The sequence below is a fragment of the Pan troglodytes genome, chromosome 15, assembly GCF_028858775.2.
Source record: "Pan troglodytes isolate AG18354 chromosome 15, NHGRI_mPanTro3-v2.0_pri, whole genome shotgun sequence".
NCBI lineage: Eukaryota > Metazoa > Chordata > Mammalia > Primates > Hominidae > Pan > Pan troglodytes.
The window spans coordinates 93,328,324-93,344,348 of NC_072413.2; the positions used below are offsets into that span (position 1 = coordinate 93,328,324).

The 16,025-nt window shown below is 47.7% G+C and overlaps 1 long non-coding RNA gene across 1 annotated transcript; it reads right to left on the minus strand.

Moving 5' to 3' along the window:
* Window positions 1-8,930: 8,930 nt before the first annotated feature.
* On the minus strand, window positions 8,931-9,834 carry LOC134808410 (uncharacterized). Its single transcript, XR_010151303.1, has 2 exons — window positions 9,728-9,834; window positions 8,931-9,227 (listed from the first exon to the last, which is right to left on the minus strand). It is a non-coding gene; the product is annotated as an uncharacterized LOC134808410 (long non-coding RNA).
* Window positions 9,835-16,025: the final 6,191 nt, after the last annotated feature.

The following is a 16,025-nucleotide window of genomic DNA, read 5'->3' on the forward strand; positions in this document are numbered from 1 at the left end:
TGTCAGAGGCTTAATGTGCATTTTTTCTAACTTGTACAACAAACCATGAGGTAAACATCATTTTCCTACTTTGTAGATGGGGAAACTGATGTTGAGAGAAGTTGAGTCACTTGTCCAAGGTCACACAGCAGGGTGAGGGTGGCCTCACACTGGTGTGTCCCAAAGGGCATCTGGTGTCCAGTGTTGTTCTCTTGGTAGAGGTGATGAGGCCTAATGAAGCCAAGAAAGATAAGTGGATGTTTTCCTGGTGGGCAATGGCCAAGGGAAGTGAAGGGAGCCCGGTGAGCAAAGCTGCTGGGTGTGAAACTGCCTGGTGTGGTCCAGGAGCTCAGTGTAGCCTGGGCCAAGCATATGAGCTGGGAGGGAAGGGTGGAGGGCCGGATCCAGAGGGAGAGTGGGTTCTTGGTTATGGAGCCACGGCAGGTGCGAGGCTGGGGAGGGACACTTGTAGGCTCCCGTTGAAACTCAGCCATCTAGAGCCCATTTTCCCGTAGGCCTCCAGCTCCTCAGCTGCAGGGAGGAGGCTGTATGGTGTTCAGAGCACAGGCTCTTCAATCAGACGGCACAGCCTGGATACGTAGTGGGCTTAGCAATTTGCTCTTGTGAGATACAATGCGATTTCTCAGCAAATTCTGCATCTCAGCTTTGGCTTCATCTGTGTCTGAGTCTCCATCTCATGCAGCTAGCTTATCATAGATCAGTACATTCACATCATTTATTCGATCCTTTACAAAAACAACAGCCCGGGTTCAAATCCCAGCTCCACCACTTCCTCCCCGTGAGGCCCTGGGGAAGCAACATAGCCACTCGGTACCTCTTGTAAAATGGAGGTGGCAGTGACTTTTATTTTTTATTTATTTATTTTTAGACAGAGTTTCACTCTGTCACTCAGGCTGGAGTGCAGTGGTATGATCTCAGCTCACTGCAACCTCCACCTCCCGAGTTCAAGTGATTCTCATGACTCAGGCTCCTGAGTAGCTGGGATCACAGGCATGTGCTACCACACCTGGCTAATTGTTTGTATTTTTAGTGGCAATGGGGTTTCGCCATGTTGGCTAGGCTGGTCTCGAACTCCTGTCCTTAAGCAATCTTCTTGCCTTGGCCTCCCAAAGTGCTGGGATTGCAGGCATGAGTCACCACGCCCAGATAGCAGTGATTTTTCAATGAAGTAATATACACGTGATGTGGAGAACTTTTCTGGCACAGAGCAGGCACGCAGCAGGGACCACGCGCTGTCCTTGGGGGCATCTGACCAGACCCCACAGGCCAGTGTCACTCCCAGGCAAGTGCAACTGTTTACTGAAGGCAGCATCGCTAGCGAAGGCAGGACCTGGAGAGGGCAGGATCCCCGGTGAAGTCAGGTCCTGAGTTTTCCAGTGAACTCAGTGCCTTCCATTCAGTGGGCGGCCGCTGGCCCAGATGGAGCCGGGGGTGGATTCTTGAGCTTGGTTCACCAAGAGAGGAGGGTACTGCACGATCTCGGGAGCCAACCACATTTTTTTTTTGTACAGCTCATTTCACCAATGAAAAGGCACTGGCAACATCTCCTATGCTGATTAGCCGCAGCCTCCGGTGCCGATTTAGCAAAGCCATGATTGACCAGATCCGGGGCTCGCTGCCCTGTGGAGCTGCTTCCTAATTATGTTACTTCAAGCACCCATCCCCAGGGTGCAGGTTAAAGTTAACCAGCACACTAATGTACATCAAGCAGTGTAGGCAGAGGCGCAGTTCTGAAGACAGTCACCAATACGCGGCAAATACCTATTGTGAGATCCATCACCTGCTGGATGGGCCTGCTCCCTCTACCACTCCCCTCCCACCTGCGCCTGGGTTGGGGAACTGGCCCCTTGCTAACTAGTCTAATCCCCTTCAGTTGGTCACAAGCCCTGTGGAGGTGGGAAGGAGGCAGGACTGGGAAGGCAGTGAGGGAGGGCACGATGTGACTTCAGGGACAGCAGGAGCCTGAGTCTGGAGTTTGGGCTGCCCTAATTTGCTGTGTGACCTTGAAAGCCCCTTCCCCTTTTAAGAATGGGCTCATCTCTTTTCTAAAGAAGACATTCCATGGGAGAGGTGGTGCCATGGGAGTGTCACCTGGGAGGCTGCAGGCCTGCCCTAGGGCCCAGTCATTCTGGAGGAAGCCCTTGTGGGCTAGGAGACGGCAGGCTCCGCCTCTGACCTATTGGTTTCCCTCTGTCTGCCACTGTCCAGAGATCAGAATCCTGGGTCCTCTGGCACGGGCATCCACTCTCACCAAGACAGAGAGGATGGAGCCTCTTCCTTCAGGTCCTTGAGGCTTCACCACAGTCGTTGCAGTCTGGGGACTATTGAACCAGACTGACTCTGGTCCTGGAGGGTGACCGTGGACATCGACCCTCCCTGAACCTGAGTTCTCATCAATGGGTTGGAAAGATCAATATGCCTGTCCTAGATTTCTCAAAGGGCCGGTGCGGTGCTCAGTTGAGAGGTGCATGTGCAGGACAGCGTGGGCAGCAATAGGCGGGGGTGTGGGGAGCTGCCTGAGCCGGGCAGATGCTCAGGAGGAAGGGGTAGAGGGGAAGCTGCTGGGAGTGGGGAGAGACACTTGAGATGCACGTGGAAGGAACCCAGGGCTGAGCCAGCAGAGGAAAGAGGGTGGGAGGGTAGCCAGGTGGGAGGGCAGGAGGAGCCAAGATATGGAGGCTGAAAGCAGCGCAGTGGGCTTGGGGGATGCACAGGGCACCCGCCGCCCAGAGAGGTTCCAGTTAGTCCTCCGCCTAAGAAGTGCCCCCATTGTTCCAGGACTCCTTCCCTCCTTTTCTCCTGCCCTCATTCCCCCTTCCTGCCTCTTTTTCCCTCCGCCCTCCCTTTCTTCTTTTTCTTTTTTTCCTTCTCTTCTTCCTGCTTCCTTCACTAGTAGTTACTGGCACTCACTATGTACCAGCCACTGTGCTGGGCACGGATGGACACACATCAGCCCCTGCCCGCATGGTGGAACAGGGATATGGGAGAGAAAGACAACAAACAACTCGGTGTACAAATAGTCAACTACAGTGGGTAAGTGCCCTGGAGAGAAAGTTCAGGGAGTGGTGAGAATATCTAACAGGGAAACTGTTCTCTGTGTGGGGTGTGGGTGGGGCAGGGTGGTAGATTGTTTACAAAGACAAGGCCTCAGTAACTCTTCCCAGCCAAGGTAGAGTTTGTTTCTTCACCTCTTGATTCTGAGCTTGGCCATGACTTGCTCTGGCCAATGGACATTAGCAAACATGGCAGAGGCAGAGGCTTAAAAAGTGCTTGGGCATTCAGACTTTTGCCCTCTTTTGTGGCACTTGGAATTCTGAGACACTGATGGGAAGAGCCCAAGCTAGCCTACTTGAGAGGTCACACGGAGGAGAACCAAGGTGCCCCTAGCAACAGGATACTAACTGGCACACACGTGAGGCCATCTTAGATTATCCAGCCCGGCCGATGCAGAGGCATGAGTCCATGTCTTCCTCCCTGACAGCATCAGTGAATCTTAGAGAAAGAACACTGGCAGAAGCTCTGCAGCCGAGAGAGTTGGGCCTCCACACAAATATCCAGCTTCTCTTTGTTTTCACAACTTGCAATGTGCATGCACTGAAGTTTGCTTGGTTGCTGAAATCACACACAGTCATGAAATCGCTCATTAGGGTATATCATGTCAGTGGAATTTGTGGTTAAGGGAGGGATGATCATTTTCCCAGAGGCTTTAGGTGGGCTTTAGTTCCAGAAAAATCTATAACCCCCCCTTCACCTGACCCACAGCCACAGCCCTGTACAAATGGACAGGTTCTGCTTGCCCTGGGATATCTTTGCTGAGAGGACCCCAGGCCCTGTGGAGTGATGGAGGTCAGCCACTCAGTAGCAAAGGCTGGCTGTCTCCCACACACCAGTGCCTGATTTGGGGAGGAAGGGAATGCAGACCTTCTGAGAAAGGGCGACCTTTGCAGCTAGGCCATGTGGCCAGACTTAGGTAACACCTCTCCATTAAAATTGATGTTCCTCCTAATCAGCAGTGATGGGGGGATTGTTTCTTAAATGCTGCTAAATGCAGTGCCAGGTCCCAGGGGAGAAGGCAGGGGTCTTGCTAATTCTCCTCCGTGATGTTCTCCAGCCGGAAAGGGCTTCTGGCAGCCCCTACCTGTGAGAGGGGCTCATTTCCCAAGGTAGGTTGACAAGCATCTGGAAACTAAGAATTCTCTGCACATTGCCTGTAATTTCCCTTTGATTTTACATGTCCTCCAGCCCTCAGAACCATTATTATTTTTTTTTAAGAAAAGCAAAGATTAAATCCTCATACCTCTCTGGAAAAGTGGAGGGGACCATATTCCAGCATCTGGTGCCCTGTTTGCCCCAAACATGACTTCAAGTGAATCGACATAATACTCTTCCAGAGGGAAAGCAGAACCATCTGCAGGGCTGAGGGACCAAGAAACACAGCGAGGAATTCCACAGGAGGCCCACGTGGAGGGATGTGTCACCCCAGGTGGACTCTAGGGGATGCTCACTTGGAATTTGCATCACCCGGAACTGTGTCTGCCACTGTGACTTCAGAGCAGCACAGACCTGAGGTGGATCCAGCAATGCCCACAACTGTCCAACAATTTCACTTTTCCGAGGCTCAGTTTCCATGTGGAAAATGGACTGGCTCTGAGTATTAAATGAGGATGAATGTCCATATGCCTCACCCCTTTTTTCATGAAAGGAAGACACCTCTGGGACTCAGACAAATGGCCAATAACATCTAGTCTTTATTCAGTCCTAACTGCATGACAATACAACTAGCGTAACAGTCGTCAACATAAGGAATGCTCTCAATATTGCTCGATGCCCTGTGTGCTATCACTAATAGCAACGACTGCTGTTCATCTATGCCACGATATGCACCAAATCTACACCACTCCTTTAAGGTGTCACTGTCTCCATTCCACAGATGAGAAAACAGCCTCCAGAAGAGGAAAGTGTAGATGAGTTAATTTTTCCCTGCCCAACGTTGATTCCCATTCCTTCTGATCATGGTGCCCTGACTTCTTTGGGAGAACTCCCTCTTCTCTGTGATGGGCTGACTGGTGGGATTATCAGTCAAGGTGCCCACCTCCTCTAGCTCTCCCCATCTCTCTCAGTCTCTGGAGTTTCTGTTTCAAGCATAAGGACAGAAGATTAGAAATGGCTGAAGCTGATTTGCCCCAGGAGGAGGGTGGGGTTGTGTCCTGAGGAGACGCTCTTGTGGGACCCTGCTTCTTGGACTCCTTGGATCCCAGCCCCACCCCACCCCCAGACAGCCTTATTCTGCCTTCAGAGTCTGGTCCTTCGCTTTCCTTTAAATTCTGAGACCCTCTTGGGTCTGCCCTTTCCCATGTAGGTTACAGCCAGATTGGTTTCTGTTGCTTGCATCCCTCAAACTCTGCCTGACACAGGAAGTGACTCCTCCAGGTCATCCAGCCCATCAGTGGCATAGTCAGAGGAAGCCCTCCGTCACCAGGCTCCCAAGCCAGTGCTCTCTCCATCATGCCACATGGCTGGCCTTGGGGTGGTCCTGCCATAGGGAGAGCTTTCTGAGATGGGTCGGGGGGCAGATTATCATCAAAGACCTGGTGATTGAAAGACACATGGCATGGCCTCATGGTCATGGAGCCTGCATGGAGGCCAACATGCTGGAGGAGAGCTTTGAAGGCATCCATGGAAGCAGATGACAGGAGCCTGAAAGCCATGTGTGGCCACACACCTGCTTCTGACATAATTAATGAGACATCTATATTGTTCCTGTCAGTGAGCTTCTTTGCTATCCAAGCCCTTAGTTCATCATATATTTTTTAAAGCAAAAATGGAGGCCTTCCTGAAACAGGCTCCCTCATTTTGCTTAATAATGCTGCAGTATTGACGTTCTATGAGGGTGAGGTGACACCATCTCAGGATGATGCACTAGACCCCCAGTGATTGATGGCTATACTTTTTTTTACTGTCACTTTGAAAAGAAAGGGCCCCTCTCAGATTACTGAGCAAGTGGTTAGCCTTGGACCTTTCACTAATGGCAACCATAATTTCATGACTTATTTTACCGTGCCATCTTGTATGATTCTAGTTTGTATGATTTCCTCACTTTTCAGATGTGGAATCTGAGGCTCAGAGAGGCTAAGTAACTTGTTTAAGTTCACACAGCTCGTAAGCGAAGGAGACAGAGATAAGATCCCTGAGGTTATTGAAGTTATTGAAAGAATAGCTTGCTCCTTTGCCATGCCCTCCCCTCCTCCCTGGTACCTGCTGGAATTCTCATCTGCACCCTGGGTTGCTCTGGGAGTCACTGGCTGCCCTCTTCCTTGGGACCCACTCTTCTAGGTTGCTGCCAGGACAGGGCAGTAAGTGGGCTTCAAACACCAGCAAGGCCCTTCAGCTTGGCTCAGGGTCTTGCCTCCTGCCAAGGTGCCTTGCTTTGTTCTCATGCCCAAAGTGAGAGCTAACCTTGGCACACTGTTTACAGCTGTACCTCTCTGGTCAGGATCGAGGAGTAGAGCGTTGATGCCCATGCCTACCATGGCACAGCTTCAGCTAACATGAGCCAGAGCCCATGAGCCCAAGGCTCTTGCCCCTTCTGGTCTCTAGAGGTCATGAGCCCACGACTCTTCCCCCTGCTGGTCTGTAGAGCTCATGAGCCCATGGCTCTTCTCTCCGCTGGACTCTGGAGCTTATAAGACTATGGTTCTTCTCCCTCCTGGTCTCTGGAGCCCATGAGCCCATGACTCTTCTCCCTGCTGGTCTCTGGATCCTATGAGCCCACGGCCCTCCTCCCTGCTGGTCTCTGCTCTTCGCCCTGCTGGTCTCTAGAGCTCATGAGCCCATGGCCCTCCTCCCTGCTGGTCTCTGCTCTTCTCCCTTCTGGTCCCAGGAGCTCATGAGCCCATGGCTCTTCTCCCTGCTGGTCTGTGCTCTTCTCCTTTCTGCTGGAGCTCTTCTTCCCTGGACCTCATGAGCCCATGGCTTTTCTCCCTGCTGGGCTCTACAGCCCCCTTTCTCTCCCCACATATCTCTCCAGGACGCCTCTTCCTATTTGTCCAGAGAATATTCCAAGACTCGCCTTTGCCTGTCTCTGGGACAGCAATCCACAGAGAAGTCTGAGTCGTGGTAGGTGCAAACCCATGGAATTCTCTTTGCCCCCAACCCTGCTGTGGCCACTTTCACACCCTCTGTCAGAACGCACCTCTCCAGCAGCGTAGGGCAGCCAGGCAGCCCTTAATGGTAATAGCTGTAACTACAGCCAATTTCCAATAATTGGCGGCCTTTGCCAGGGAATTCCTGCCTGTCCCGGCAGCTCCTTCTTGCTGCCTTTGATCTCTACCAGTCTCTGTGAGACACAAAATAATGTTGTCATCTTCAATTACTCCAAGGGACAGAGTGGCCTTGACCTCGCCACCGACGTCCCCAGCCCACATGGGGTAGTGGCAGCCATGAGGGAGGCTGGGCCGTGGACAAGGGGAGTCCCCAGGCCCATTCATGGGGTTGGTGCTTCTGGAAACCCCACTGCTACTATGTGTGAAGATGGGCCCCCCAGCTGAGGGTGTGGAGAGCATGCCGGCAGATACTAACAAGCACAGGCCGTACAGGTTGCCAGACACCTCCTTTGTGCTAGGCACATGCCTTCTCTGATCCTCTAAGCAACTCCTTTGCCAGGATATATTATTATCTCCATTTTACGAAGGAGGAAACTCAGGCTCAGAGATAGTCACAGGCATGGCCAGTGGGTGGTGGGGGCAGTTCAGCCCTGGGTGCTGGGCTCAGGTTCAGAGCTTTTTCCATGTGGCACAGCTCCCCGGGTCTGTGAATGAGACGCACGCTCCACCTTCCCTACAGGCTCTGAGTTCCTTGAGGACAGAAACTGGGTGTCCTTCGGATCCACCGCCTCCCAGGGCTGCTAGCACAGAGCTGGGTGTGGTGTAAATGCTCAGCCGACCCTTGTCAAGCCCAGGGATCTGTTCCTTGGTCCTCTTCTTTGATCAGTTACACTTACTCCTTGGTTGTCTCATCTAAGCTCGGAGCTTTATTTCCCCACCTATACACTGATAACTCCCACCTTTACATCTTCCCATAGCCAACTGCAGGTGTGATATCTAGCAGGTGTCTCAAATTCAACTCGTCCCAAACTGGCCTCCTTATTTTTTCTCCAAAACCAGCTCTTCCACAATTTTCCTGATCTTTGTATTTGGGTTCTCTAACTTTGCAGTTACTCTGGCTAAAAACCGTGGGGTCATTCTCATCTCCTTCATTTCTCAGGTATTTTACCTTCAATCCACAAGGACATCTTGTCAGTTTAACCTAAAAAAAATCTATAATCCAACTAGTTCTTCCTGCCTTCACTGCCACCATCAGCTCTCACTGGCATCACTGCCATGGCTTCCTGACCTGTCTGCCTATATCCATCCCTGCTCCCCTGCATCCTGTTAACCACTAAGGTGATGATGCTTCTCTGCCCCAGCCCTCTTGTGGCCCCTCATCTCTCCCATGGGGAGATTCACTGAGGCCACTGACATAGTGCCTGTCATTCATGAAAGGGGACTGCTATGGTGAATGGAATGATAAAGGCCATAGCATGGTCATGGAAACACAGGGCAGAGGGGACTCATTCCAACCAGAGGAAGGAGAGGGCTTCCAGAAGGAGGCATCATTGGTGCTAAGCTTTGAACCCTGAGTCTGTCTATTATGTTGTCTAGAGACATGCAGATAATAGTGCCTGTAATGCTGCACTCTGGCGAGGGTGTCCACCGAGGGCTGATTCCACCAGACAGTCTGTCCCAGGTCTCTCTGTGCTCCTATGTGCCAGCACTGGGTAGGTTCTCCAGGTTGCCCAGGGCCCAACATCCTCATTGCAGAAGCAGATATTCCAGCGAGCTCAACAGCAAGCAACTATGCACACGAGAATGCCCCTTGAGAGTGGCATAAGGGCTGTTACTATTATTATTTATTTAATATAATATAACAATAAATTCCTTCACCTGCTTCTTTCTCATCCATTGGTGTGAGCTCAAAGGATGCAGATCTTTTTTTTCTTTTCTTTTCTTTTCTTTTCTTTTTTTTTTTGGAGATGGAGTTTTTCTCTTCTTGCCCAAGCTGGAGTGCCATGGCGCTATCTTGGCTCACTGCAACCTCCGCCTCCCAGGTTCAAGCGATTCTCTTGCCTCAGCCTTCTGAGTAGCTGGGATTACAGGCACACGCCACGACGTCCGGCTAATTTTTTGTATCTTTAGTAGAAAAAGGTTTCACCATGTTAGCTAGGCTGGTCTCGAACTCCTGACCTCAGGTGATCTGCCTGCCTTGGCCTCCCAAAGTTCTGGGATTATAGGCATGAGCCACAGCACCTGGCCAGATCATTTTTAATGTTAGCCAGAACTAAGGAAGGGCCCCGTTTCAACTGCAAAAAGTCCAGACCAGCGGAGTTGAGCTTCACTCCTCCTCCACTTTCTGGGATCTGGTCCCATGCGTGCTACATGGATGATCTCACTTCTTTTTCATGTAGTCCTGCAAGGTAGGTACTACTGTCACCACTTTACAGGCTGGGTAGTGAAGCCACCTGCTCACAGTGCCACCGCCAGTGAAGGGCAGAGCCAAGACAGGAATCAGGTCTATCTGTCACCAAAGTGCCATGTTCTTAGCCACTACACTGCGCTACAGCCTGGGAGACTTGCAGAGCCACGGGGAAGTCACACGTGGATCTTTCTTTCTAGGCTGATCCATGACCTACCTCTCAGTTCCTGGGCAGGTGAGTGCCGACCCGAAGTGCTTGCTCCGTGGGCTTGTCCTGCCTTGCACCCACTGCAATGCCTTCCAGGTTGAGGTGCGCTGGGCACACGCCCAGAGACCTTTGCACTGCTGTTTGAAAAGTTATTTAATGAGAAACTTTTTGTACTTCTCTTGTCCTCTTGCCAGAGGCTTCTGTATACATAACTCTGCAAACTGCTCTGCTATTTGCTCATAGAAGTCAGGTTGATTTTTAGTCTCTCTTCCTTCTATGTGGATCCCTCTAAATAGTTCTATGGCCATTTCCTTTTTTATAACTATATATCTTTATAACTATGTCTTCCTTTATTTATAGGTGTATGTAGGTTCTATTCTTTCTCCTTTATTTATAAGCATTTCAACAGAGGACCAGGATCTGAAGCCAAAAAGTGGGAATTATCTGGGTCTTTTAGTTTTTTTGTTTTTTAATATTTATGGGTACATAGTAGGTATATATATTTGTGTGGTACATAAGATACATGGATACGGAGAATTGCCTGTTTATTCATCGAAGACCTAGAAAATAATTCACAGAGAGCAGGTCAGGTTCAATGTGAAGCTTCCACAAAGTCAAATTCCTGCTGCAGAAAAATGTGGGGAGAATCAAAGTTCTGGCCCTGAGCCTCATCAGCTCTGAGCCTTCGCCCTCCTCCCCTCCTGTGCAGGGGGTGGAAACCACGTGGGCTTTGGCATCAGAAGGACGGGGACTCAAATTCCAGCTCTGCCAGTGTCCTTGGGCATGTTCCTAAACTGCCCTGATGATGTTTACCTGGCAAGATCTTGGGAGGATTGGTGTCATAAAGCTCACAAAGGTCCCAGCACAGAGGCCAACACACAGATGGTGCCCAACTCTCTTTGTGGGCTGTGCCTTGACTCCCGAAAGATTAGGTGTGTGGGCGGAGCCGGACAAAGGCACAATGCCATGCTGATCCGGCCAGTCTGTTTCCTGCCTGGGGCGTGTTCTCTTGCAGCAAGGCCCCGGAGAGAACTCCAGGAAGAGACACACTGAGAAAGTGAGCTTTTATGGACCACACTAGCTCACACCCAATTATTATCATGATGAAATGGTTTTCCCAAGGGCTGGTATGAAAGATTGTAGATTTTGTGGATTCCTTGCTTTGGTTTTATTTCCTTCCACCAACTTAATGATGGGTCACTTTGCTAGTGACCTGTCATTCACCAGCCCCACCTTGGTAAACAGCGGCAGGATGTGATTTTTGAGTCAGTTTCTCTATATGCTGGAAACATTGTGAGCGGGGATGAGGGAGAGGGCAGAGATTGGTTTGTTCAATCAACAAATATTTATTGAGCTCCTGATAAGTGCCAGACACGGTGCTAGCACCAGGGATGTGGAAATGAACAGGTGCCTGCCCTCATGGAGCTTACATTCTCTTATGGAGGCTGAATAAGCAAATAAAATGTCAGGTAGCAGTAAGTGCTATGAAGACATGTAAGGCAGGGCAGGAGGATGGAGAGAAATGAAGGGAAGAGATGGTGCTGTTTGAGATAGAGTGGTTAGGAAGGGGCTCTCTGAAGAAGTGACATTTGAACAAGGACTTGAATGAGGATGTTACCTATGTGAGGAACAGCAAATGTAAAGACACTGAGGTGGTGTATTAGTCAGCTATTGCTACAATGATGCTGCATAATACACATCCTATGACTCAGTGGCTGAAAACAATAATTATTTGTTCTTGATGATGCTTCTGCAGGTCCACTAGTGAGCGGCTGATGTAGGATGGGCTCAGCTGGGCTTGACTTCAAGCTGCATATCTGTGTCTCTCATCCTCTTTGCATCAGCAGGCTAGGGAGGGCATGTTCTCAGGTTGGTGGCAGCAGAGGGATAGGACAAACAGAAAGAAGTGATTCACTTTAGGGCCTCACTTGGAACTGACACACCGTGAGTCTACTCATATTTTACTGACCAAGACATAGCACAATGCCAAGCTTAACATCCATGGAGCTGAGAAGTATACTGTACCTCTAGTAGTAGGAATGGCAAATGGCAGAGGGCATGGACAGGGAGATGGGTGAAGAATTGGGAACATCAGGCTGTCTGCTACAAGTGGGAACTAGCTTTGTGTGCTGAAGTATCAGCAACAAGGTCGGGATGGCTAATGTGGAGTGAATGAGGCAGAGAGGGGAAAAGATGAGGTCAGGACCTGGATGGCAGCCACTTCATAAATGTCCTTGATAAGAAGTTGGACTTATTCTAAGTGTAATGGGAAGCCACTGGAGGCTGGTTTTTTTCCTTTAATTTTAATTGGCATATATCACATACTATAAAGCACACAAATATTAGTTAAATATACAGTTCGATGATAAGTTTTTAGAAAGTGAAAAGTTAGTTTTGACTTTTTTTAGCTTTATATAAATGGAATTAAACTGTACATATTCCTTTGTGCCTGTTTTCTTTTGATCAGCTTTATGTCTGTGAGATTCATCTATGTCGTCACCTGGAGCAGTTATATCCTCCCCTATCACTGTATGGTATTCATTATATGACTATACCTCAATTTATTGATCTTTTCTATTGTTGATGGACATTTGAGTAGTTGCCAGTTTTGGGCTATGAAGAATAATCCTGCTAAGAATATTTTGTTTGTGTTTTCTGCTGCACAGATATAAACATTTCTGTTTGGTATATACGGAGGAGTGTGTATGTACCTGTTAATAGGGTATATGTATGGTCAGCTTTAGTAAATATGGCCAATAAATGTCATTATATATGTTAATATAGAAAACAGTATATTAATATATTACATAATATATAACAATATATATTACTATGTGTTATACAGATGTATAAAGGTATAAAACAAGTGTCTTCTCCTACTGTATGGCTTGCCTTTTGACTCTTAAAAGTGTCACTCAGTGAAGACTGGGCGTGGTGGCTCACACCTGTAATCCCAGCACTTTGGGAGGCTGAGGCAGGAGGATTGCTTGAGGCCAGGAATTCGAGACCAGCCCTGGCAACATAGCAAGACCCTGTCTCTACAAAAAAAGTTGAAAATTAACTAGGTGTGGTGCTATGCACTTATAGTCCCGGCTACTTGGGAAGGTGAGGTGTGAGGGATCACTTGAAGTTGGGAGTTTGAGGCTGCACTGAGCTCTGATCACACCACTGCACTGTAGCCCGAGTGAGACCCTGTCTCAAAAAAAAAAAAAAAAAAGTGTCATTTAGTGGACAGAAGTTCTTGGTTTTAATGTAATTCAATTCCTCAACTTTTTCCTTTATGGCTAATGCCTTTTGTATTCAGTTAAATGAATCTTTATCTTTACAAAGATCACAAATGTAATCTCCTATGTTTTCCTCTAGAAGCTTTATTGTTTTATTTTCAACATTTAAGGACTTGTATAGAGAATATTTAATGAACTGATACAGATCAAAAGAAAAAGAATGGAGAGTTGTTGGTCAAAGGCACAAAGTTTCAGATAGAATGAGATTTGAGATCTATTGTATAGCACAGTGACTACAGCCAATAATAATGTATATTTTAAAATAACTTAGAAAGTGAATGTCCAATGTCTCACCACAAAAAATAATAAGTGAGGTGTTATATATGCTGATTAACTTAATTTATGTATTCCCCATTGTATACATATACATTGCACCCCATAAAAAAATATACAATTAGGCCAGGCATGGTGGCTCACACCTATAATCCCAGCACTTTGGGAGGCCGAGGTAGGCAGATCACCTGAGGTCAGGAGTTCAAGACCAGCCTGACCAACATGGAGAAACCCTGTCTCTACTAAAAATACAAAATTAGCCAGGTGTGGTGGCACATGCCTGTAGTCCCAGCTACTCAGGAGGCTAAGGCAGGAGAATCGCTTGAACCCAGGAGGCAAAGGTTGCGGTGAGCTGAAATCATGCCATTGCACTCCAGCCTTGGCAACAAGAGCAAAACTCCATCTCAAAAAAAAAAAAAGTATATATATGTGTATATATATGGATATATATGTGTATATATGTATACACAATTAATATTTGTCAGTTAAAATAATATTAATAAAACATTTTTAAAGAAAAAGACAAGCCAATTTTTTAAATGAGTAAAATTATTGAATAGGATCTTCACAAAAGGGGACATTCATATGGCCAATAAGCACACAAAAATGTCTGCAACATCATTAGTTATCAAAGAAGTATACATTTAAGTTATATGAGATTTCACTTCACATCCACCAAAATGACTAAAATTAAACAAAACATAGAAAATACCAAGTGTTTATGAGGATGTGCAGCAATTCCTGGTGGGACAGCATATTAAATACAACCACTTTGGAAAACTTGTGGTTTCTACTAAAGTTGGACATACATAGACCCTATTAGTATACACATCAGATGGGCCCAGGTTGAGGATAATCCTGCAGAATAATTGAGAACATGAAAGATAGGGAAAGAATGAGAATAAGGATCCAGGGCCGGGTGCGGTGGCTCATGCCTGTAATCCCAGCACTTTGGGAGGCCGAGGCGGGTGTATCACCCAAGGTCAGGAGTTCAAGACCAGCCTGGCCAACATGGCGAGACCCTGTCTTTACTGAAAATACAAAAATTGGCTGGGTGTGGTGGCAGGCACCTGTAATCCCAGCTACTCGGGAGGCTGAGGCAGGAGAATCACTTGAACCCGGGAGGCAGAGGTTGCAATGAGCCAAGACTGTGCCATTGCACTCCAGCCTGGGCAACAAGAGCAAAACTCCGTCTCAAAAAAAAAAAAAAAAAAAAAAAAGAATAAGGATCCATTCCAGATTGAAGGGGATAAAGAGAAACAACAATGAACTAGAACATCACGTGAGAGTGTTAAGCAAAGGAGTGGAATGATATAACTTGTTGTTTTTAAAGATCAGTCTGGCTGCTGCATGGCGAACAAATGGGGCAGGTTGTGGCAGCAAGGAGGTGTTAGGAGACTCTTGCAATAATCCAAGAAAAAGGTAATCATGATGGGGATCAGGGTGGAAACAGGAAGGAGGGAAGTAATCAGATTCCAGAGATATTTTGAAGATATTGACAGCAATTGCTAGTAGGAGAGGGAGAACAAGAATGCAATAATGACCATGCAAGGTTTTTGGCCTGACCATCTGGATGATCAGTGACATCATCACTGAGATGGGTGAGGCCAGGGGGCTGGTACAGGTCTAAGTGTGGTGAGGTAAGCAGTAGCAATCATGAGTTCAAAATTTAAGACATCCAAGAGGAGGGAAGTGTCAAATAGGCATTTGGCATTGTCAATCTGAAGCTTAGAAGAGAAGACAGAGCTGGAGATAAATGCCTTAGTGTTACCAGTGTATAAATGGTGTTTAATGCCTTAAGAATGGACAAGGTCACTAAGGGAGTGATTGTAGGAAGAGGAGAGGAGAGAACAAGAGAGGAAAGGAGAGAATGACTGGGGAAGAGAAGAGAATGATGGGGAGAGGAGGAGACATCTGGAATGAGCAGCCAGCTAAGGAGAAAAGCCAGAGAAATGTGGTGGTCCAGAAAGCAAGCGAAGGAAGTGTTTCAAGATGGATGCCGCCGAGAAGCATTTAACATGGTTAATCACTATTAACCATGAAGGGTAAGAATCGACCACTGAATTTGCAAAAAGAAAGTGTAAAGACTATTGACTAAAAGTGAGACAAGTGAGACTGGGTAAATGGATTTCCTTCATAAACTGTCTGAGGCAGGGCATGTACAGTGTCTGATGGAGGGCTCATAATCACAGTTATTGTTGCTCCACTGAGAATAGGTCCTTTGCACCTCTGGAGTCACAGAAATGGCAGCCCAGCAAAGAGTGAAGGAACAGCCATTGCCACTCAAAACATGGTCACAGTGGCCTCAGAACTTTGGGATTTGCAAGGCACTTGACACTTTGCTGCAAAGACCTAACATGAACCGCACTCTTGCTACTATTCATCAGTCTCTACCTCTAGGTGAATGGGGTAGAAAAATATAGATAAAATTTTATGCAGGGAAAATCCCATCATCATTTTAGCCATCAAGGCCCCCTTAAAACTGCTCAGCAGAGGTGGTAACTTAGCACAAGATTCACTGAGGAGGATTTCATTCTTTTCCTAGCATATTGATGACAGATTTATTTTTTAATTTGAGGTTTTTTGATGCATCCATCCATTCATTCACTAGTAACTCATTCATTCAATAATCCTTGCAGAATAGGGGCACACTAGGGCTATGGAAATGCATAAGCCATGGTTTGAAGTCGTGTGTGTGTGTGTGTGTGTGTGTATGTGGGGGTGAGGGGGTATGACAGCAGCAGGTTGAA